Source organism: Melanaphis sacchari, unplaced genomic scaffold (genome assembly GCF_002803265.2).
Source record: "Melanaphis sacchari strain LSU unplaced genomic scaffold, SCAv2.0 Contig195_pilon_pilon, whole genome shotgun sequence".
Classification (NCBI taxonomy): domain Eukaryota; kingdom Metazoa; phylum Arthropoda; class Insecta; order Hemiptera; family Aphididae; genus Melanaphis; species Melanaphis sacchari.
This window is the reverse complement of record NW_020270953.1, coordinates 77911-104951: the sequence shown is the minus strand read 5'-3', so window position 1 is coordinate 104951 and position 27041 is coordinate 77911. Positions and strand designations below refer to the sequence as shown.

The following is a 27041-nucleotide window of genomic DNA, read 5'->3' as shown; positions in this document are numbered from 1 at the left end:
AAGTACCTTGTTTTACACTTTCAAAGTTTTTTAACAAGCAAAAATAGCTTAATTGATTTTTACACAAACAAAATGAACTCGAAATTTTCACTATTGACTCACCAATATACTACATATAATTTTTTACTAAAAAACTCCCATAAAGTTGAAGTATTTTTACTACCTCAAAAGGTGATGACAAATAAGCATACAAATTTAAATTAAAAACATACGTCATAGTAAAAATAATTCATTCATTAAATTTATGTTTGATTCAAGTAGTTATAATAATTTATAAATTGAGATCACGTTTATTTTGTTGATATAAAATGTATTTATATTTAAATTTGTTTTATTTTATTAAAATATAAATAATAAATATTGTATTCTAAATTTTAATTTATACAGTAAATTAATATTTAGACAATGCAATTTTAATTTTATAATGTATAAAAATGTATTAACTAAAAATATAATCATTAAAAGTAAGTACAAACAGGAATATAAATTGGGCGTATAATAGTGTTTCGTTTTGCTTCGCTTGCCTCGGTACAACCTAATATGTGTATGGTTGTTATATATTCAAGAGCAATAATAAATCATTTCATTCTATAAAACCAATTCTGAAAGAAGTTCACTTACTAGAAGTCTCTATATAGTGTTTATAAGTGACTACAATAATATTTTTAAGTACTAATAAAAATAATTTATTGAATATAATATAGTAATATTAAATTTATACAAAAATACCCAAAACAAGAAATTGTATTAAAAGAAAACTTAAAATTAACTTATCGTGCACCAATAAAATATTACAAATTTATTATATATAATATACTTATGTTCTATTTTGTATTTTTTTTTTGGAAATTCTCAATTAATGAATTCAGCATGTTTTATTACTATTGGTCGTTACGCGTTACATACATTTTTAATTAAAACACTGATATATTGTAAAATGTTTAAGATTTGTGTTCATAGCAAATAAAATATTTAAAATGCTAAAAACTTAAAAAAAAATTGTGGAGATATTTTAGATATTATACAATATACACATATGATATTTTAGACAACCCATGTCTTGTAATGAGGTATAAAATTATGTACACTCGGTTATCCAAATTAAAAATATATAAATTTACAGATAAAATATATATAATATAAATGTGATTGACGTTAATCATAAGATTAATTTATTATATTATGGTGATGGATTAAATTTTATTAATTTATATTACATACACCTATTAACTCAATTCTTTTTAAATATTATAAATCAAAAGATACAAAGATACAATATGATCAATAATATTATAATAATGCTATTATTTTATTTTATATTATAGAATTAAATTATTTTTAATGTTTTCAAGAGAAAAGTTATTTTAAATGTCATTACTCGTTACCAATTGATCTGTCTTACATCATAATTAAAAAAAAAAAAAAAAAAAAATGTACAGATTTCTATGTTGCAGACATAATATTTTTTTTATTTTTTTTGTGGGGAGGTGTAATGGGCTACTAAATCACCACCAATTCTAAGATATATAAATATATATATATATATATATATATTATATATATAATATATTGTTAAGAAATATGTTATTTTACAATGGTACCTACAAAAATAACAACTTTTGGAAAGATGCAACAGTGTCACCACGGCCAAGTCAATGCACCTCTGCAAGTTTAAGTTATGAAGAATGGAAACGCGACGTATAGAGAAGCCATATCAACACAGCATATTATATTCAGATGTATCAGAACCGTTGAGCCCATAGCACCCACATGCTTCACGCTTTCACATACACCGGTATACTTAAATTAATTGAATTAACAAAACTATTTTAAAATACTATGAACTTAACAATTATTTTAATCTAACGACTGAAGCGATAGAAAGTAGGCTCGCTACAGCCTTAATGTTTAATACTATAAATTCAATAACACAAATTATGAAAAAAAAAAAAAAAAAAAAAAAATTAGCAGAGGTCGCATAATATGTTTATTTCATTACGGATGTGTAAAATTTGAATTTAATCATAAATGTCTACTTACAAAAAAAAATTAATTATGGATGGAAACAGGTAGTGTTAGCAATGATTTCTAAAGATGTTTTATAATTTATTTATATTAGAATTAAATAATTAACGATCTATTCGTAATACTGTATATTTAATTAATTTTTACTAAAAAAAAAAAACATTACATTATTTATTAAAAAAACAATAATAAAAGGCTCGGTACAACAACTAAGCAAGTATTAACAGCTTAAAAAAAAAAATGATTTAAACTATTGCAAATAAAAATGCCAAGCTTAGTTATTATTAATTTTTTTTTTCAAAAATCGATAGTTTAGTTTATTATTGTTATTATGTTTTTATATTTTTACTTATCATCATTTTAAATTATTATAGAAATGTGTTTACTTATTGATATATAGATATATGAGTAAAAGTACTCGTAATAATCGCTAGTCAATTAATCTAAAACACATATTTTAAGTTATATTTATATAATCCTTGAAATTATTGATGTCCTAGATCATTAGATTTCAAATTGCATACTTTATTATTATTTTATTATATTATTATCATACCATATTTTAAATAGGTGAATTACTAAATTACATGATATAGGTATTTATAATGTGATTATACAATAATATACTATATGTCTTTAATACAACTCTACATAATATATAACGGCCGTTATAGTGTAGAGTCTGATTATCGTGTCATCCATAAAATATAAATAGATCGTTTCAAATGACGAAAACAAAGTATAGTTACATTTGTTTAAGAATTTAATACTCTAAAAAACTGTATATTTAATTATACCTACTACAATGATGTGCAGCAGTCTTTAAAATATACAATAAATTAAATTCGTTCGAAATAGGCTTATAAAACGTGAGTAGGGTAAGAAAAACAATGGGGATCTTTCTTAATAAGTCCGAGTAATCAATCAGCCCGCTAAACAAACCAATTTAAAAGTGACTAAACCTCTAACGTTTTAAATTGTAATCAATATAAACATTATACACTGTTTTTGGAGAAAAAATATAATTGATGTATGTTTTCGCGGAGTTTTTATTGTTTTGACTCTGTTTTTTTCATTCTATTATGTTCATCCTGGATTTAATGATGAACGGAACAAAAAAAAAAAAATCATTTAATTTCAAAGATCCGAACAATTAATTTCGTTAGTTGAAATCAGTATAACTTTATTATTGTCATTGAAATAATCGCACAGCGCGTAACACTGTAGTGGTGTCCTCTCATGAAAAATTAATGTTAATATATTATATTTATTTTTATTTTTGTTTACTTTTTTATTTTTTTGTTTTCTGTCATAACTGAGAAAATGGCAAAATTAATCATAATCGTGGATTCTAAGGTCGAGGAGAGTTTATTACCACGGTTCATGAACAGACCATTTATGTAAATTAATATTCAACGCATGTGGCTTTTGAAAATATTTATGTTATTTGGTTTTAAATGTTTTATTTTAAATTTGGGTTTTCTTATAAAATGCATCTCTCATAATTTTCAAGATTAAAAAATTAAATTTTTTTAGTATCATGAAAAAAAAAAAATAACATTATGTCAAATATAATAATATTTAAACCATTAGAAGAGAGAAATGTCAGTTATTTATTTATTAGAGTCGGATGACTCGTTAAATGTAAATATAATTCTAATCAAATTTCGTCATTGCCACTAACGGTTCTTTAGGCATTTGCCGTTCTCGAATACGTATGTTTAATGATCACGTGGACTTGCAAAATGCATTTTTTTTTCAGTCTAGAACGCTTGACATAATTTTTCTCAACTATTATAGAAATATATTACGACACAAACGAAGGCATGATTCATACAATTAAATTATAAAGAGTATTTTTCCGTAAACTGTGTTGTATTTTTTTTATTAAATTTGTTATATTTTTTATATGAATTCTTACCATTTTATCAAGAATTATGAAAACAAGATTGTTGTGATATTATTTCGATTCCGTTTTTAAAAATAATATAAATATTTTCGTACAATATATATTAAACACTATTTTTTTTTAAATTTTTACCCATCAAAATTATTGATTTTGCAATAAGAATCATGTAAACTTATTAATCAATAACGTTTAGAGAAGATAAAACAATACGGCTTGATAGATTCTGGACACCAATTTTTTAAAATTATTAGTACCACCAGGTAAACCATCACAATTTAATAGAAGTTTAGTTTATTTTTGTTGTGGACGTATTTTTATAATATAAGTAGATTTTTTTTTTTTTTTATTCATTGGTCAGTAATTAGGTGCATAGTAAAACAATTTGATAAAAACATTTTTATCGTATTTTAATCATTTTATTACATTTTATATCAGTTTAAATTTATTTATTTTTTCTCTGGTTGCATTCTCTGTATTAAATGTATTATTACATGTCTTACATCTAGGTTGTAAATAAAATGGAATATTTTTATTTAAAGTTCATATCTAAATAATTTGATATTAAATTTGTCTGTTCACAGATTACCCAACATTAAAATCAAAGCATTTTTTTTTATATATATTTTATAAAATATTTATAAAAATTATTAATTATTTTTAAACTTCGTATGTTATAGAAGTTTAGGTAATTAAAATAAATTATATTTAAATTCAATTTTTGTGAATGAATTCTTTGAAAGAAAATAGTTATTGTCTAGTTAATAAATATAATTTTTATCTAAATAAAATCGCCTATTTCGTTTATTTTAAAACCACAAATATTATTATTTATACAAGAAATATAAAATATATAATTAGGTATTTTTGTTTTAATTTAATATTTTCAAGTCATGTAAAGTAATAATTTAAGGTTTTATTTACAGCTTAATATATTGTTTATTTATGACGCGGTCCGTACTCCTTAGCAATCACAAGTAGGTATATTGTAGTGGACCGCTGTCACTCTTTCCTATCAACGGACACATTCGACTCTTCGCCTTTTACATTCACAGAAGAGGTGGAAAGAGGAACCAAGCTGGCTTTACACGTACGACCGACAGAAAAGGCCTCGGCTAGCCTTATTAACGTCCTACGACTTAACATTGAATATTAGTAAAAAAGGTATAAACATTTATTATAAATACTTATAGTATTTAAAATAAAATTTATGAATTACTGATTCCAATTTTATTCTTAATATATTATAAATAAAAATATAAATTTAATAAAATTGTATTCAATAAACTCATCGTATATGAAATATGTTTTATTGAATATGATTCTAAAACTTTTTCTCGTAGTTAATATAACATATGTAACGATAATAAATAAACATTGAAACGATGATATTTGGCATTTTAACAGCGTTTAATATGTGTAAATAAAAATTAATGATAAATCGCTATTACAACATTTAGAAAATCACACTTTGGATCGAGTTACACCAGTGTAAGAAGTACCCAATTGATAATTTCTGAACTACTAAACTTTCGTCATTTTCAGCGTTTATATCAGTGTTGAAGTATAGCAGTAAACTTGCGTTACCTTATCGTGACTCTAATAAAAGAAATAAAAACTTTATAATGTAAAGATAAATGATTAATTTAAATTATCATTATGAGCACCACAACTTCTTCGTTAGAAACAAATAAAGTCTTTCGAATATTATCAACACCACTCAAAAGCAATTTTCTTCATTTTATTCACATCAGAAATAATAAAATTATTGAGCAAAGTTTTTGAATTTTCTACATTTTGAATACTTAATATAAATAATACAAATCAATCTAAAAAAGTTATAACAATATAATTAAATGGCTTAATTATTATTAAAAATCTGACAACATAATAGATAAAGACATAACGACAATAAGTATCAAATAATACTATATTTTTTGTATGACTGAGTTTAATTTAAAAATATTAAATGAAATACGTGCAAAGAAAATAATAATTCAAACGAGAGTAAGTCGGAGAAAAAATGACAAAAAAAGTAACGCCCCCGGGTGGGCTCGAACCACCAACCTTTCGGTTAACAGCCGAACGCGCTAGCCATTGCGCCACGGAGGCAGATACTTGGATAAGAATTTAAATATTATATAACTTGTTAAATTTATTAATCGAAACTTAATTTATTATAGTTAAAAATGTGAAATTTAACAATTTAAACTACTTATCTATACAAAATCTATTTAAGTAGGATACTAGTATAAGCTAACAAATTATTTCATGAAGGTATCATCTACCTACTTGTTTTCGATTGTATTATCTGCCTATTGCCGATACGAATTATGAAACTGTCATGCGCTCGTGAAGTGGGTACCCTAACCTGCTTATAAATCATAATTTGATTCAAAACTGTCAAAATCGGTTACTAATAGTGTTATTTTATATTATTTTTATTATGTATACCCATCATTTACATATTTTGACATATTATTTTATAAATAAGTACTTTTACGAAAATACATTTTTTTACTTTTAAACCATAACAAGAACAATTCGTTCTTACAGTAGGCAATTGTATTTTTATATTTTTTTTAAAAGTACCTTCATAGTTCATAATAATATATTTATTTATTTAAAGTAATTACAAGAAATATAATTTTATATAACCGTTAAAGTTAAAAAAAATTGGTAAGTTTGTTATGAGATTGTTATTCATAATCAAATTACGTAATTGTGAATTGTTCACCCACTGAACTACAGATTATTAATCATATTATTACATGTACCTACCTAAAAACTGCAGGCTTCATAGTAAAAAGCGTTGTTATATTTATATATACTTATTACTGCTCCATAATTTCCATAGTTCCTAAGTCTGACATGAGCAACTTTCCTCAACTTGAAAATACTCGTTATACATCTTTTATATTTTTGACAACTTTTAGAGGTGAAATTTTAGATAACTTAATACGTACCTCCCTATTTTCACTAAAAAAATGAACCAACTATTTATCAATTTATCTATAGAATGAAAGCCAATTTTTCCCTTTTTACATCATTTGACAGCTTCACGTCAATCAGCTATTTGAGTTGCATCTAAAGACTTTTCATTATTTTCTGAAATGTAATTTGTGTGCAGGGTTTAGTCAATCCTTTTTAAGCTCAACATGTTCACTTTGACATTATTTTCGTCCGTTAAAAGTGTACTTAAATTGTAAACCTTAATCATGTTTTAAGAACCCTCTATACATAACTGTAGATTTTAATAACTTTAACTTATAAGATTACTCGGTTATAATTAAAAATATTATTAAGTTATAAGTGTATATATATATATATATATATGCATTATTATTATGTTTATTTGTTTGGCTAGTAATTTTATTTCATGGTTATTTATCATCACAATTGTCAAAGCTTAATATTGTACACATCAAAAATCTATACTCTTGTTTATTATAAAAGCATTAAAAATTAAAAAAAAAATTACATCTAATTCCACTGAGAAATAATTTTTCAAATGCTTATTCAAAATTAGCATTCATTGTTGCTATATCAAATATTCAAATTCATAATATTTAAGTTGATGTAATACAAAAAAAAAAAAAACAGTGTAAGATAACTAAAATATCGCCATGATGATAACGAAACGTGACAACTGATGAGTGATGACTGATGAGTAATCTAGTTTCAATAATTTATAAGCTTATTATTTACATTTTTATTACGGTATAGATATAATTTAATTATTCTTATTTTTAGGATGTCTCTACTCTAAAGTTTTGAAAATTAATAAATATAACTATTCTAATTCCCAAAAAAATATTTAACCTTTAAATGACACGTGGAAATTAATCGATCATTTTGTATTTCTCAATTTTTTACATATTTTCAGTTGTGTACTCGTAAAGTTGCTAGTATGCTGACTTTGTATCGAAATATTTATTATTTATATGATATATAGATATTTTATAAACGATGTCAATCATTGAGAAAAAATGTCCATATATTACAATATTATTATAGTTAATTATAATTGTTTATTAGATAGAAAAAATATGATAAATAAACTGATTGATATGTAGACGAAATAATATTCTGCTTCACTAATGACTGCAGTATAGTGCAATACTATACTAATGTATAGCTAGTATTATTATTATTTTAGTATGATAAAATACATATTTGATGAAATGTGCCATTTTCTCAGTGGTTCTTAGTGAGATTCAAGCTTATAAGTTATAACTAACCAAAAAATAAAAATACGAAGTCCATTTTAGTACTATAAACTAATTTATTCATAATCATTAATCTACTTATATTAAAGTTTCGTACATTTAATAATTAAATATATAATTATCATTTTACCTACAACAAATTTCAAAGAACGGCCCCGCTGAGTTAACAATTTCACGATCTAAAAGTTTTACATATTTTAATAGAACATTTTCAATTGACCTTAAATTATGAAAAACATACATTTATTCAAATGATGTTAATTTATTTAACTCATTTATGGTAAGAATTATGAAATTATATCATAATATCATAATAATAATGAAACTCATTAAACAATATTATAATAATAAATTTTCATTAAAAAAAAAAAAACAAATAATAAAAATAGGTATATTATTAATTATAATTCGAGTGTTGGGTACTATATACATGAGATTCTTTTATAATGTCGAAAGGACGTATAGGCCGTGAATACACAATGCAATACAACATAATGATAATAAAATATTTAACATACATGCGTTTAGTGTGTACAATTCCAAATGATACTTGACACAAAGACAAAGAATAAAACTGCGTCAAAAATTACGTTTTCATTTATAAAGCAGAGACATTGTTGTTGAATAGTATAATAAAAAGAGTCCTAAATGTTTAAATATGTTTATTAAGAAATATATAAGTATAAACAAGACAAATGAATTCTAATAAAATTTTTATTTAAAAAATAATACATTCTTATAGGTAGGTAATGTAAAATACTCGGAATAAGTACGTGCAATGAAAATGAATAATTTACACGATTAAACAAAACTAACTGATTCTCATTATTTAAAAATAAAATAAATTATCACTTTTATACCGTACCGTTTCGTTATAAACTTATATATATTTTTTATTATGATGGAAGTATGTTCACGGAAATCTCACATAGTCGAAACAGATTATATAACAGGATTAAAATAACAGACATGATACAATGGGCTTGATGTTGAGCATTCATCTCGCTTCGCTAACTATAGCATAAGATATTATTGTACTTTTTTTTTAATTTAACAGTTTTGATTAAAAAAAAAAAAAATAATAATACTCATAGTACCTACAGAATTTTCAGCGATTTCAATTTTCAATTTTCTTAAAAAAAAATCGATTCAGAAACGTTTAAAAAATATTAACAAATAACTTAGTTAGATTAAGAAAACAGCTGTCACAAAAAATAATACATAATTTAGAGTTTAGACCTAATCGCTTGACCAAAATACATGACGCTGATCAGATGAATTTAAACTTTAGTAATGAATTTTAATTTATTAAATTGTTTAGTTATGCCTTAATCCAAGCTATTTTTAGTATTGATTTTTTTTAATAAAAATGTTATTTTTATACTTCAATTTTTGTGTTACAATCGATAAGTGTACAGGGGTAGATCCAGAAATTGTCTACGGAGGGGGACGCATGGATAGTAAAAAAAAAAGTCATCAGATAAAAAAATAGCTTGGCCCAATAATATCTTATTTTTTATTTCATTTGGAGGGGCACCCCTTCGCCATCGCCCCCTCTCTGATCCGACCCTATAAGTGTAAACTTATTAATGAATTGTTATAGTATAACACAGCAATGTCGACCTTATAGAACCATCGATGTATCGCACAAACGTGTTGAATATAAAAAACATATATATCCGAGTTAAAGAAAATAAGAGTAAAGAGGAAAATTGTGTTTACGCATAGAGATACAATGATGTAACAATACTTATCCGCAGATTGATAATCAAGGCGATCGGAGACAAGTATTGGAGAAGAGAAAGAGGAAATAAGACCGTCGCGAGAAACAAGGCAGTGATGGACATTTTTAAAGGGTTACTTAGCATAGGTAAGCACGCAGTTTTTTATGCCAGCACCGTTCTTGGCATAGCTCAATCCTTCAACAAACATCCTCTCCATACGATACGCAAAACTATTGGAGAAACAGAAGACCGAAGACCGGAAGCGTTTCCAACACAGACCGCTGGATTTCAGCTCTCCCGACACAAACCGGCATTTCGGCCGATCGACACTTACCGCCGAGCAACGAGGTTCCTACTACGAGACAATACAACGCGGTGTTTACCCATCGGCACGGCGAACGACGTTCGCCATCGAGCAACGATGTTTCCGCTGAACACTAATGATCCAGCCGCCGGACGTCAGCACTCGCAGACAAGACAATACGTAATTGTCTCTAAAAAAGATCGTTTGAAACGTGACTTTATTGCAGTGTGCTTCCGAATTTTTACGTAAGTGAGTTAAATTATCAAGGCTGGACTAGTAAATGTATTTATTTTTTTTATTTTTTTAAATCGGTCAGGTTAGCTACCTATTTTTTTTTCTATGAAATGAATAGACATTTTGAATAAATCAATCAAGTTCTAAATAAGTTCCACAAATAATATTAACTTAGCTTCACTGAAATTATTATTAAGTTAATAATTTAATTTTTAAAAATATGTATTAAGAATTAAAATAAGTAATAATTACTTGGATAGTTGAATAATAATTCATTATAAATTATGAGTGAGAATGGATTTAATTTATATATTTAATAAAAAAAAAAAAAAATACTAAAAATTAAAATTTCAGATATATATTTCTATAGGTGTCAAAAATATTTTAAATTATTCCATGTTTAGAAAATGGTAAATAAACATTTGATGATAATTTTAAAATATCTAAAAATATTCGTTTTTTAATTGATATCGATTTTGACAAAATCGGATAATTAACAAGAGTGAATTTTTGTAAAATATCGTGTCGATGGTTTGAAAACAAAATTGTACGATAGGATGCTTTGACGCAAGTATGCAGTAAAATCAATAAAGTAGGTATGCATAAATAATATAGTGTACACTGTACATCGTTGAGTATAATAATATTATCAACACGTTTATTTTGCTTATGAAATATATTTATTATGTATTTATAGGTACCTACCTACGCGAAAACCTATAAACACGGTCAAAATATAAAACGGTTTTCCCTCGACATTTTCTTGAACGCGAAAAAGGTTCAAACAACGTATAGTAAGCATGTATATTGTATACTATAATATTATTATATTTATAATGTAATAGTCGGTCGGGAATTTTTATTATTATTTATTATTACTATTAAAGTTATTATTTTATGTTTATTTTCATATTATTATTTTTAGCCGTAATGCTCGAATTTGATTTGACACGAACATCGCCGATACCTACCCCGGTGTAATATTAATAATATTTAATATGTATCTTGACAAACCTTTTTTCAATAACATATAATCAAGACACTAGACAGTAAGTTGTGGTTACTCCGTTCGGTCGCGAACACGTTAATAATAACGTCACACAATCGTATAACAACCGTGAGACTTAACAGTCGTCATAATAAAATTATTACATTATTATCACAGAAGCCGATCTCACGAATTTTTTTTCAGACATTTTATACCTACGATGTATTAAATGAGTCTACCCAACGGATTTTTTTGTTTTTGGTAATCGCGTTTATGAAGTGATAAAGGTATAAAATTATATTGTGTGTGTACTGTGTGTAGTGGGTACTGACCTAATAAAAAAGAGCCGTAACGTGCCGTCACCGCACACAAACACGCGCACCCAACAACAACTTAATAATTGTAATAATTATTATCAATGTGAATTCCGTTTGATTTATCTAATTCGAACACGCAACAAACACACTAGTCACTAGACTAGATAGGTGGTCAGCATTTGAAATTTATTTATTTTTTTAATAAGTGATTATTACTTGAAAGAGAAAAACAGAAATTTTAATATTTTAATGCTCATCGTAATAACAAAAATACGTAATTATAATACAGCTAAATGGTATAGTGTTTTTTTTTTTTTAATAATAAATTTAAATTAACCATAAATAACCACTTATAAAATATTTTTATGTACCTACTCAGGAATACGTTTATACATACAATACTCATAATACTTTGAGAATACTATATGTATATTATATTATTACTATATTAGCATATTCAAGTATTTTAAACAACTTTTTTTTTAAGTATTCGTAAATATTAGTTTTTAATATTATAAAAAAAAAATTATCAAAAAATGAATAAGACGTTTACCCACGCGTACTATACTAATTCGTAAAATTTCTGTTAACTTATTTTATAATCTACCCCTTTATACATTTATGCATAATATTAACAAAATGTAAGGCACGTTGTTTACGTGTATTTTTTCAATAATTTTACACGCTATTCTTATAGGTACTTACCTCATTTTATGTTTTTAAAATATGTTATATCTTATACATACCTTATACCATACATCATATATAATAATGCATACAATATTATACTATATGCTGAAGAATGAATAATTGTACCTACTCGCTTTTTGAAAAATGAAAAACGAGTCTGTCGATAGTTTAATAAAATTTATTTAATTCCGATAAAGATATCATGTACCTATCTTACTCGCACATGACCAAAAAAAATATTTAACCGATTAAATGGAGATAATTTATTATACTCACTAGTATTATTACAATTTGGGTGGGGATAGTTTTGACATGTCGACAACCAATTAATATTATATTGTCGTGCAGAGTTTACAAATTGGTTAGTCGTCCCGTCAGAAAATCAGTATCATTGTGCGACCGTTAATATACGTCCAACTCGGAGCCGGCTTTAGATGCAATAGACGCATGCGATCGTACAGGATGCCAAAGTCAGAAGCGTCAAGATTAAAATTTGATCGAAGAGAAGGGTGCCAAAATAGTTCTTGCACTGGGCATTGAAAGAGTTAAAGCCGATCCTGATTCAACTAGACAATAATATTCTATATGACTCCCAGAATCGTATAATATGATCTTTTAGCATAAACAGCAAAGTAGCATATTAACGTAAGTCACAGTTGAACGTATACACGAATTACACAGTTGATAATCAACACAATATTAGCTTACGTCCGCGTAATTATTGTCCGTATACGTAAACGCATTAAATTTATTTTATTTTCATAAATTCTAAAGATCCGTATTATTAAAAAAAAATGTAATCATGGTATATCATATTAGGATTTATGAGATACACGAGAAATAAACCAAATGAGCTATATACGGTACATAAATATTAAATATAATTTTCAGACAAATATCATATTATAATAATTATTTTATTAGATTTAACAGTCAAGACAAAAGCTTTCTTGATATATTCAGGATGAAAACTTATATTTTAAATCTATTTTGAATATAACAAAGTTCATAAACTTTAAAGGCTGAATGAATTAGCATATATTCAAACTCCTTATAAAAGATTAAATGTTTTAAAGTTTTAAACAGTCTATAAATAAATATATATTTTCTAATATACTAATATTACATTTATGACCCATATTCTAACATTTCTAACCAACAGTTTTCCTAACACAACGTGAATATTATTCCTAAATGTCAATTGAAATTAAAATTAAAAATAAATAATTAAGTACGTATTTAAATAAATATATTTATTTATTTCTAATTTTATCCAAATTAAAATTTAAAATTCCCATAAAATAACCTATATTAATAAACTTTTAAGATTTTTGGTTACTATATTAAATATTTATAAAAACTTTGTATTGAATTTTCAATCCTTAACTATAAATATTTAAAACATTTTTGATAGAAAATTATTTACCAATATTTGTGTTTTTAACGAAATTTTAACTATAGATACCTATGAATTAAAATTCATGCCAAGGTTAGGTATCTTTAATATTTTTATATACCTATGTCAACTTATGAAGAACCTTATAATCAATTTCTAAACTTTTTTTAACCAGGGAACATTTTTTTACTAACATTTATAAAACAAAAAAAAAATGTAAATAAATAACTAATGTTAAATGTCTACAAATAGCTAAAAAAGAATCAAAATATTTGAAAATTTTATCACATAAATAAAACGTAAATATAAAGATTTGTTGAAAATTTAAAGTAAGTATCAACAATTATTTTTTTTTGAATGATACAAAAAAAAAAAAAAAAAACAATTTTGTTAAATACCGGTATTGGGTAAAAATTCTCGTTTTCCTTAATTTTTCTTTTGTTTCTCCCAGTTATTTTAATAAATCCAAGGGATATATTACTTTTGACCCCCAGAGTTAATACATTAATCACTTTTCTCAGAATCTAAAATAGCACATCGTTATAAAATCAACATATTCATCGTTATGCTCGTCCTACAAAATATAATATTATTTTTAAAATAATGAGAATACTTAATTTATAACTAATTATTATATAAACTATGTATAAGATTTATTAAAATTCTAATTTAATTAACATAATATAATTAAGAATTAAGTTAAACAAAATAATACTAATGAATTAAAATAAACGCTTTTCATTATTTAAAAAAATCTCTCATTATTTTTAATTTTTTTTATTCCAATAATTTAAGCTAAAATATACTTACAAAATATTATTTTTTTTAGTTTTAGATAAAATTCAGCTACATTTTTTCATTTTATTTAAGTCATACATATTTTATAACATTAAATGATTAACATAGTAAGTACTATTACCACATAAGAGCTTCGCTTATATAGCTAAATTATTAACTAAATATTGAATATTGAATGTCAATGCATATTAACATACAGGCAAATATTGTACTTGAAAATGTACCGTGTATAAAACAACAAATACGTAAAAACACACATTTCTATTATCACTGGTTCCTATAAAGTAGATAAATAAAACATATTTTTAAATAAAATAGTAAATAAAACCAATAACCAATATTGATATTGTGATACATCTGTTTTCTCATCATATTCAGACTGTTTTAATGTTTTCCTAAAGTAGAAATTATATCTAAACATGTTTTCTATAATATATAAATAATATGATAATATAAGTAAATCATATAAACTGAGTTCCTCTGGAAAATACATTATAAGATTTAACTTAAATTATAATATGTTTAAATTAAATAAAAATTGCAATGAAAATAATATAGGTATTCTAGTATTCAATAAAATATATTTTTTATTTATAGGTAGGTACATTAAAAACAAGTATTTTATACTGGCTTTTGTGGGCGCAGTTATAATTATCATTACGTAATACTTTTGTAAAATCAAATATATCTAGAGTTAACTGTTTTTACAGTAGATACTTAGCAATCATGCAGTAGGAATTTTAGTTAGCTACCTAATGTTTAAAAAAAAAAAAAAACAACGTAAATAAATACATTGATATAAAATATAATTTATTTAATTGTTTATAATTAAATCACCATATATATAGTATATTTTTGTGCTCAAACCCAGTAGCCACAAAATATGTGATTGCTAGATGAAGAAAACAATTTTAATATTATTCAAATCCTTAAATTCGGCAATTAAAAAGTTTTTAAACTGCATGACGTTTAACTGTTACACGATATCACTTATACGGATTCGGTATAAGGAGATTAAATCGAATATATAAAAACACATATCACAATGTTTGCACGGTTCTTAAAATATGCGTAAAAAACTATTTTGGTTTTAATTAAAAGAACTTTTAAAAAGTTAGGATTTAAATTTTATTTTTCATTACATTTTATACATTATTTATTACGCAATCTATTGTTTAAGCTTCTTTAAGCTTCTTGACCGTGTATCGACCTTGGAATAAGGCTAAACAGTAGATTTTGAAGGATTTATCAATGGTTTCAGTATTTTCTGGGATATGTAGTCACAATAATTTATCACTTTAGACTTCCCTTCCTGAAACATCTCCTCCGGATCTTCCACACAACTGTCTTTTATCACATTTTTCATTACCATTATATTTATCAAGTTATTTGCCATTATCACACAATCCGAGTTCCAATGAGTTCGTTTCACCTAAACAAATGTATAATATTTCTGTAGTAGGTATTATAAGTTAAATTAAATAACATGAATTAAAGAACTTTGACACTTATATACAACTTATGAAATTTTTAATTGTACTGAAACGTCTGAAACGAAACAAGTAAATAAATGCATACAATATAAAAGCATTAACAATTTTGCCTTATGTTTTTCCTATTTATTAGTATTTTTCAGCCCACAGAAAGGGCTAGATTTAAATTATTTACTACCAATTTATCACTATGAAAAAAAAAACTAAATAATTCACTTTCCACACGTAAATAATTATTATATGCGTATCGATATATCGGAATTAAAACCGTCAATCATGCATATTAATATAATGATATGTATTATATTTGTATTATCAGTTTTCAAAAACACAAGTTTAATGATTGAAAAAAAAAATACATAAATTGCGTACAATACAGCATTAATTATTACAACCAATTAATACACTATACGAGATCATATACATTATTAAAATTATACTAAAGCATTAAATTTGGTAAGTTATCAGCATTTGATTTTACTTTTTTCAATGCGTTCACGACGACTCTGATATCATCTGTCCTGCCTTGCCAATATTTAAGGTTTTCGTGCAGAATTCGATTCCAAAAGTTCATCGATTCCTCGGCCAGCTGGAAATCATAGTCACTAAAAAATTTAGATAAGTGGCTCACAACCAACAACTGCAATTGAATCCAATTTTCCTTGTTGCACCAGTCGTACAATTCAATCATTGTGCGTAGTAAAACGATAGTTTTCACGTTATGACTTTTCCAGATGTCCATAATGAATACTAATACTCCAGAAATGAATTCTTCGTGTTGACTATTCAAAGCTCTTATACATTCTATAAGCTTTGACTTGAATGAAAACAAATGTTGGTGTTTGAGTAAACGTAACAAAACTTTTGATAGCTATGTCACAACAGAAAAAAATTAATTGTTTTTATTATTATATTATCGAGATTAAAGTTACACACTATACACATAATAGGAATGATACTTCGGTATTAAATTAAATTAAATAAATTTAAAAATACATTAAAAACATTTAAAATATATTCTATACCATTTTTTTTTTTTTTTTTACAAAAACGAAATAAAACAAATAAAATAAAATAGTAATATAATAGCTTTTCAATTGATTTAATATTTTATGCACTAGACAACTTATTTTAAAAATAAAAAACGAACGAATGTACCAAAAATACCAACTAGCTATAATAATAAATATTTTTAAAATGCAAAATAAAATGTACATATTTTAAGTTTCTGAGGTACGATAAACACGTTTTGTATGAAGACATTAATGCAAATAATGCCACAGAGTGTCATAGTACTAAACCGATCATCATATATTTAATACATATTTTATATCATCTTAAAATATAATGAATATCTAATGTAGATAAAAAAAAATTTGTGTGAGTAGGGTGAGAGAATTTTGAATTAAAAATGTATTCAAAAAGATTGAACAATGAGTGGATTATTGTCAGTTGATCTTGTGAGTAGTGACATTGCTCCGTGATAAAGCATAATTCCGATCACTAGCCCGGACTTTTTAGGTACCTACACTTAAAAAAACTCCTTTATCTTCTTTTGTTTATTATTTTATTAAATTATTAATTATTTTTTCTATAAATCATGCAATTTAAACAAATATATTTTCAACCATGTATTTTTTTAGAGAATTATTTAAATTTTTTATAACTTATTATTATGATTATTTAATATATGCAAAATGATAACCGATATTGAATAAGTTAATACTCAAACCCTTTAGGTTATCCTATAGGTATAATTGTTTTTTTATCCTTAATCGTCAAAATTTATTTTTAAAATAATACATCTACGTAGAAACTATATTATAAAAATTATTGTTAACAACATCACCGTTTTCCGTCAAGCCACTCTAATAGGTGTCTCCCACACCATGACACTGTGATTACGTGGTGTCTAGTTTTATACATGAATAATATTTTTTTTATTAATGAAAAATATATCGTTATTATTTTATACAAAACAGAATAACAGTACTATAAACATACCAACAAAATCATTCAATTATTATTATTAATTTATTACATATTCACTTTGAACCCCGCAGGTTCTAATAAAAGGTCGAAAACGCAACAAAGAAATTGTTTGTTAATATTTATTTTATAACCTCCCATAGAGTACGATAAATAAACAAATACGCATTCGTGGACAAATAACTGATGGACGGGCGAGCAAACAACAACGATTAAGAAGACGCCAGTGAGTCGTCATCGTATTACACACGTCCGACATTGTCAAGTTGCTTTCAACTGAAATTGTTTTGTGTCATTAATTTTAATATTTAAAAGAATTGACTAGTTTTAAAACTCAAAGGTAGGTACTAAATAGAGCTCGGATTTCGACAGATCTGCGTATTTTATTTTGATTTGCCCTTAATACGCTATCAACGTGTTGCATATACTATCCAAACAAAATTTGTCTAAAGTATTAGATGATTTGTTTACGACTTGGGACGTTCATTCGCGTTTTCCCTATATTTCTAGGAATACGACAAAATCCAAACAATTCCCCTAGGTTTAAATATTAACAATTATGTGATTTTTCGCTGTTCCACTACGACACGTCGTCGTCGCGTAGGTTTAAGACAACAAGAGTCTCGGTTCGTTTACAAACTATATATTATGAGCACACCCCGTTCGATCGCACGCGGATGCAACGGGTACTGGCTGTACATTGTATAGGTACGTATAGTTATGTGTTATCGATTCGACACGCGCGTCTAACCTAACGCATTCCGTTTCTGTTCTGTTCGTGAAAGATTCAAAATATATCGTTTCAAGACCAAACGCGTTTCGAAGACCTCGGGCCGGTTGGTCGTACGCGCGCCCGCCGTTTTAGCGCAAGCAAATCTGAAACCTGTAACCACCACCGTACGGCGTACAAACGTTTCGGCCGACGGCGGCGGTCTGCCGCACGAAGGGGTGTCTCCTCACCCGGCACCCCTTCACGGCGACGCGACGCGTATTATGAAAGCCGACGGGAAAACCCGAGTCGGACGGTGGTGCAGCGCGGTGTGGTCACCTTTCGACGGCCGGCCGGCCGACGTCCGCGTAGACGACCGCGTCGGCGTGAAAGTCGAGCAACTCGGGGACGCCGTTGTGCCGCGGCACGTATCCATGCGAAATCAGCCAGCGCTCGTCGACGGCCGCGTCCAGCACACGCCGGCCCGGGCCGGCAGGCACGTTCCCGGACGCGAGTTCATCCGTGTCGCGACGCCAACCACTCGACGGCGTCGTCGGCCGCGCGTTGGTGGTGCGCCAGGCCGGCCGCGAACCGCCGTCCCAGGTGCGGGCCGGCCGCGTGGCCGTCGAACGCCGACCGGTCGACGAACGCCCGGAACGCCTGGTACGCCATGGCGTCTGCTGGAACTCGGCCGCCGCCGTTGCCGCCGTGTGGCCGCCTCGTCGGGCCCCGCGCCCGGACCGAACCCGACGGCGCCGGCGTCCTGCACGCCGCACTCGTCGTCGCCGGCCGCCGCGTACGACGACGGCGGCAGCGGCCGGAACACGTTGGACGCAGGCATTTCCGCGACGGACGCGTCGGCCAGAATAATCTGCCGACAAATCAACAGTCGGTGATCAGCGAGGTGGCCGCAATCACTGGGGCAGTAAGGAGGAGATGTAAACATAGGGGGTGTACGACGCGAGCCGCAGACCAAGCGTATACCTATATTGTCGACACGTCGCGAGTGTCCACTCGCGTGCAGTGTTGAATCGAAAATTTCTCTGTAGAGAGGGGGGGGGAGGATGTGGACGGATTTCGCTTTTTTTTTTTCATTTGTGAATGGCGATACATTTTAGTGTTTTGAATTATACCCCTACCCAGCTATTGTTAGTTATTAGTTATCATATCGATTTACAATACTTAGACATATTAGGTGCGGCAATCGTAACGAGTATTGTGCAATTATTGTACATTTAATAATTATTAAGTACCAACACTCTGTTGAAAGTCGTATTTGTCACGGGACGCGAATGCCCTCCCCCCTTGAAGTATACTTGGATTCAACAATGCTCGTGCGATCGCCCCGCGCCTTCATACACCTGAACAACCCAACACCGAAGTGCAGGACGCGGAACGCGTCAGTGTCGCAGATGGCGTAATTGCGTCGACCTAGTCGACCGATCTGTCGGCCGATTTATTCGATGGTGCTATTGTCACGCCATCCCATTGCACTAACGTATTGCCGTTGATATGATTTATTTCACTACGAGTAAAATACTATACGGTGAGTCGGATTACTCTTTGCCGATGCGTTTGAAAACGTCACATGCGCGAGCAACAATAATACAAAATAATTTGAGTTGCGAGTTCCTACGAATAATGTTTTTAAATTACGACAAAATAACTAAACTAAAGCTGTAATCTCGACTAAAAACGTCTACGAACAACTGTGGATTTATGATTTGTAGATTTTTCGGTTACGCGACGAACTAATACTTACGAGGCGTCTCATATCACGTTTTCAAGCCTTACCTATAAAAATTGAATACATTTTCGATTGCAAAATAAATTGTAAATTTTCACGAGTTTGATGAACTTATAAAAATTCAAACGTTCTAAAGGCTTATAAAATAATATTGTAGTAATCATTATTTATGCGTTTCTCATTTATTTTTATTTATATATGAACGTTTTATGAAGAACCTTGTATAAAACCATAAAAAGAATCGAAATAATTTGAACCTTTTACCATATTACCGTAAATATAATATGCTATCATAAAAAAATTGGTGAAAGTTTTAAGTGCTAATAATTGTCCGTTTTGAGTTACAAAAAAATGATGAAAATATTTGATGAGAAATCTTTATATTAATTATGTGTAATTTCATCAAATTTTTAACACTAGATACTTAAAAAATATTTGTGGAATTACTGAACTTTATTTTTTGATTCCAATTATAACAACTTAGAATAAGAATTGCATTGAATTTTAATAAATTTAGACTGGTAATGGAACAATGAATATATCGAATTTATAATTAAATGTGCGTTTTATATTCTTTGTCATCGACTTTTCAGTCAATAGGACTTCTTTGATATTCAACTTTGGAGACAGTTTTGATAATAAGTATGAACTAATTGGCACTAGAGGTGGTAAAATCTAAAATATTCACAATACTATTCTAAATAATCATAAAAAGTTGACGAAAAATTGAAATTTTTACATAAGATCAGTAATTTGACAAAATCGATTTTGTTTTTTCTTTTGGTGTAACTGAAAAACACAAAATCTTAAATACTTTCAATTTGCATAAAATTAGCACTTGTTAATACCTACGTGATTAAATTTCGCATTATTCAATTTATAAAAATTATTTAACTCTTTCTGAGATGATTGATATTTTTGATATTTTTAATTTTTTTTCTCCCATTCGTAGTTAAAAAATACGAGTATTTTATTGGATCAAAAAATTTGAAAATGTAATATAAAGTTCTTTATTATATTTATCACAAAAATTAAAAAAAAAAAGTTGAGCCAACGTCAACAAATATTTTTTATAAGTATCATCTGAATTTAAATTTTAATGAATTTATAAAATAAATTAATTAAATATAAAATAGTTTGATTCTATTTAAGCTTTTCAAATATATTTTTAATTTAATTTTTTTTTCTATAAATGTCAATATACATTTTTTTTTACCAGCTCAAAAATCTTGAAAATTCAATCAATATTTATCATGGTTTGTTTATACTCTAAACAATAAATCTAAAAAATATAAACACACTGTTTTTAATGAAAATTTTAAGCTTAAACATGGATAAAATTATATATTTAAACGAAAAATAACAAATTTAGTTATTTTTTTTGGAATTTAAAAATTTTTTAACGCGTATTATTATATTTTATACACACAATTTAGTTGTTCAATACAGTGTTTTTGGAAAAAATATATTCAACCTACTATATTACTAATAGCATAATAAATTAGTTTAATAGCAATATAAATATATCATAAAATTTACTTAGTTTATTAAAGCTGACAGATAAACCGTCTCGCTTAGAAGTATTTTTCGTACGCAATCATTTATTATTAAATTCAAATTTAGCACATAGAATATAGTGACTAGTGACTTACTCCTCAATTACACCTATTTTACAGCAAAATTATTATAAAATGTTAATTAATAAAATGTTCTAAAAGTGAACAAATTAATAATTTTACACTAAAATATTTTAATGTTTTGTAAACTGTATCATGTATAAAATGCTAATATAAAAATTTTGAGAAAACTACGAAGTATTATATTCATAATATACATATTTTATGTATTTCTATGGTTATATTTAGCGTTTAAATGACATCAAAAAAAAAATTTAGTAAAAAATCTGGTTATCGTATAATATTTTTTCTCCAATTTCTCTGTTAATTAAATTTCATTTGTTGACACCCCTCCCTCTAAAATATCAACTAGATCAAATTTTTTACTAAAAACAACCTTCAAAATTGAAAATCTAAGTATTTTTACTGACTAGCAAAAAATGTATAAAAGACACGAAAAATAATAAAAAATGATTATCTTTCACAATAATATTTAATTAGTATAACCTTTCATGCGAACATTGTTATATTTTTACAATATAGTTTTACTGAATTGCAATAGAAAAAATATGACTATTATTTTAAATAGAGATATTTATAAGATTTATTATCTCCCCAGTAAAAAAAAATCCCCTTTTAAAAATATAATAATTTTTAATTTACGTTTCTTATGAGAGAAATTTAATAATAATATAGTCCTGTAATATTATAACTTGTAAGTAGAAATCACCAATATCATATAACCATTCAAATAAGTAAGCTAATAAACGTGTTAACTAAAATGATAAATGTGTACATGAAAAACTATTCGTCTTGATTTTACAACAAACTTTTGATTATCTATTTGACTTATTGACTTCTATGAATATATCTATTTATGAATGTATAAAACAGTTAAATATGTACTCAAAACAATCTTGCCTGGTTAAACTTCATGAATATATTTTCAAGCACTCAAATTGTAATTATTCTTAGTTCTATATTTTGATTTTGTTTCAAACAGCTAAGTGTTAAACAATTGTTTACCCCATTAAGACAAGTTTGAATCACCAAACTTATCATCTCCTAACGACGTTAAAACCTGCAACTACGTGTATGACGACGACGACCGTCTATGGTAGTATTACTATGTGTATAGACAATGGTAAAGATATAACTCTAGGATTCACGTCGAAATTTATAATCATTGTATAGTAAGTGTACAGAAATATTGTACGAGATTTTTTAGAAGTGTACACATTTACATTTATTGTTATTAAAGGATGAAAAATAAGTATATAGGTACAACCGATCGCTGATCACAGAGATTATAACAATGGCACGATTCAGTTTTGGGTACACTATTAATGTTTCGTATTTTATTACACCTACTGAAGTACTATGTAGTCGAAAATGTAAAATATATTTCGATTTATTTTCCTTAAAGCAAATCCTAGATAGTCATGTCACGGGGGACGCCATGTCCGGTTTGTTTTTTGGCAAAACCCTCGATTCTGGAACTGGGGATTTGTCATATTTTCATCTAGTCATCAAGAATGACTTATTGCCCACGAATGGCTATCACCTATTGTGAATATATTTTGGTCTACCTAGAACTGGATAAGTTTTAAATTACCACCATTCAGGTCGCTGAGCCTCCATTCATCCCGAGAGATATCTAAGTGGGGTATTACTTCGTCCTCAGAGACTGCCAGTGCTGTATGTTATTATTGTTTTGAAAGCAATCACCGTCGCATTCGAAAACGATTCCAAACAGATATGGGTTTTACGAATAATGTATTTCTAAGACATTTTTCGAACATTAAGTGATCATAAAGTATACATATACAAATGTGTGTGTGTGTCTGTATGTATATTGTATGTATATTAAAATATTTTGAAAATAAATAATAAGATTTTACGATACGGATAGTAATATACGTTAATATATTTAAACATTATCTTTGAGTTATAATTTTTCTCAAAATGTATTTAATACCTTACTATTTCAAACCAAAAAAATGTATTCGCTTACCACTGACACCTTTAGTACATTCAATTAAATTTTGAAAATACAGAACTTACATCTACAAAGTTGAATATAACTTATAATATAAATAAATATATATTTAAACGTTTTTTTTGAGACATTTGGTTTTGTGGAACACTTGGTATGTACTTTAATTTTATAACAAATCGTATACACTTCGTGAATAATTCAAATTTTTCTAGAAAACCCATTCTCTATTCAAATTTATTTACAAAATAAGAATTAATTACTTGGGAAAGGTAATTTAGAAATTACCATAGCTACCTTATGGATTCAGAGTTATAGTTAAACAAAATTTTTTCTCTTGTTAAAATGTGTTATTAAATTTTCTTGATTTCCTTCACATTATTTTAATAATATTTTTTTTTAGAATATAATTTTCATTGATTTATTAGAAATTATTATGATTATTGCATAAATATTAATACATTATAATTTGTATATAAATTAATTATTTATTAAGATATAATGGTTCATTTTTGATTACTTATAGATAATTGTAATGAAATGACTAAAAAATAAAATTGTGCGTAATTTCGAGAATCAAAAGCATGAAAATTCCCAGAACTTTATTAAAATATCGCAAAAAAGAAAGAAAAACAGTAGAAAAATGGAAATATTATGGAACACCAGTTTTTGACAAAAAACATTTTGTTCTTCTACATTGTTGTAATTAAACAAAGGAAATAAACGTAAATAAATTACCCAAAAATAAGTGTATCGTCACAACTTTTTTCATATACATTTGGAGTTTTAAATTTAAAACTTTGACAAAATTCAACAAAACCAGAAATGTTTGAAAATTATTTTGTAGATAAAAATCCATAAAATATTTATTTCAATACTTAAGGATTGAAGATTAATTACAGTGTTTCTGATAATTATTAATTACATTCAGGTATTTTTAAGAAAAATTTAGCAAACCTAATGATATTATTTTGGTTTTTATTCAAAAATATTAACTGCGAAAACTTTAAGCTATTACTTTAATCATAATTTTTCTACACAATGATATTTTAAAAACATCAAGACTAAAAAAATACTGGTCTATTTAAATTTAAACTCATTGACAATTTAAACAAAAACTTAGTTTAACATATATCCAAAATAGTAACGCTTTTGAATCTAAAAAATATTTTTTTTTTTTTTTTAAGAAAGCTATTCATGGTATCTAAATGTGGCATATTAATATTTAAAGAAATTAAATTAGGTTATTAACAGAATTCAAAAAATATACATAAATTCAGTTACATAATTTATAATTATTAATCATATTATAACAGTGTTTGTTTTTAACGAGAGGTTTGTTTCTGTTATGATTTTTGATGATTTGAGGATGTTTTATTTTAAGTTTATAGCTTAAAAACAGTGCTTTTAAATTGCTAATTATTATTAAGATACACACACAAATGCTCTTATATATTTATATATTTAAAAAATTTAACTTTATATTTGAAATGGTGCAAGAAACTTATTGGTCTTAATACCGCTTTTTTTATTTTTGTGGCTAATGCTCGAAAAATTTCAAGAACCTCTTTATTTATTGATTTGTTATTGAACGCTTATCGTTCACGTGGGATTTTTTCAAGTATTTAAATCATAAGTTATATTTGTTTGAAAATAAATGCTTTAAGAGGACACTATACCCGCATGTGTTGTCTCCGTTTTACTAGTACGTAACATAGCAAATCTACGCTCAGCAGATCGCATTTAGTTCAGTTAGTTTGAAAATTAAAGAGAATCGACCTATTATGAAACTTGAAGGTGAGAACATTATCTATGTTCGTATTTTGGTTTTTTTACGATTGTTCAATTTTTTAGCAAGAACTAAATAACACAGAAACGAACACGAGTAATGTTCTCACCTTCAAGTTTCATAATAGGTTGATTCTTTTTAATTTTAATTTTTAAACCAACTGAGCTTAACGCGATTTGTTGAGCGCAAATTTGCTATGTTACGTACTTGAAAAACGAAAACACATGCGGGTATGGTGTCATCTTAAGTCCACGTTCAACAATATAGGTAGAAAAATTAAAATATACCAGTAATTAAAATAATTCACCTTCATCGGTATCATTAATCCACATTGCATACAACCCGTTCAAATCACTTATTTTTTTGTCTCAGTTGAATGTCATCATTGGCCGATAAAAATACCGAACATTTTTTTATTAATTTCACCAAAATATTATTTATATTTTGGAGGTCTTGATGATCGTCCAAACTTACATTAATATTCATATTTGTGCTAAAAAAAATTTTAAAAAAAATGAAAATTAAAGTCAGTAACGCTTGTAGATAATTTATAACGAAAAAAAAACTATAGCTTTTAAAATATTGATTAAGACATAACAACAGTGCGCCAGTTAATTATTAAAAACCACGATAGAGAAAATAAATTACCATAGACATTATACTAACAATATAATATCTATGTAAATTACACACTTGTTTTATTTTGATTATAAAAGAAGAATATCGGCTAATAATAACTGAATTATGTTTTTCAAAACCGAATTCTATTAACAATAATATAATTGTATGACAATAGTGTATATCAGAATATATTTTGATCGGTAGACTTTCTAATACATAATAACATTAATACCTGTTTGGATAAATATGCAAGATGTTTAAATAACTTATCCTCCGTTGGATATTTCAATATATTAATATAGCGAATGAAATTTGCTGTGCAATTTTTGATCATTCAATAAAGTATTTGCTAGATTAAAACAGCTGAATAATTGTCGTTCGCCGTCCTATGATTCCATTCGACATCATATTATTTGATTAGCAATACACGTGAACATCAGAAGGATAATTTTTAAATATTATTAACTGCT

General features: G+C 26.9%; 1 non-coding gene and 1 pseudogene across 1 annotated transcript; both read right to left on the bottom strand.

Annotated features, from left to right (window-relative positions):
• Positions 1-5970: 5970 nt before the first annotated feature.
• On the bottom strand, positions 5971-6043 carry Trnan-guu. The gene has a single exon. It is a non-coding gene; the product is annotated as a tRNA-Asn (tRNA).
• A 9790-nt stretch (positions 6044-15833) lies between these two features.
• On the bottom strand, positions 15834-26436 carry LOC112592810 (annotated as a pseudogene).
• Positions 26437-27041: the final 605 nt, after the last annotated feature.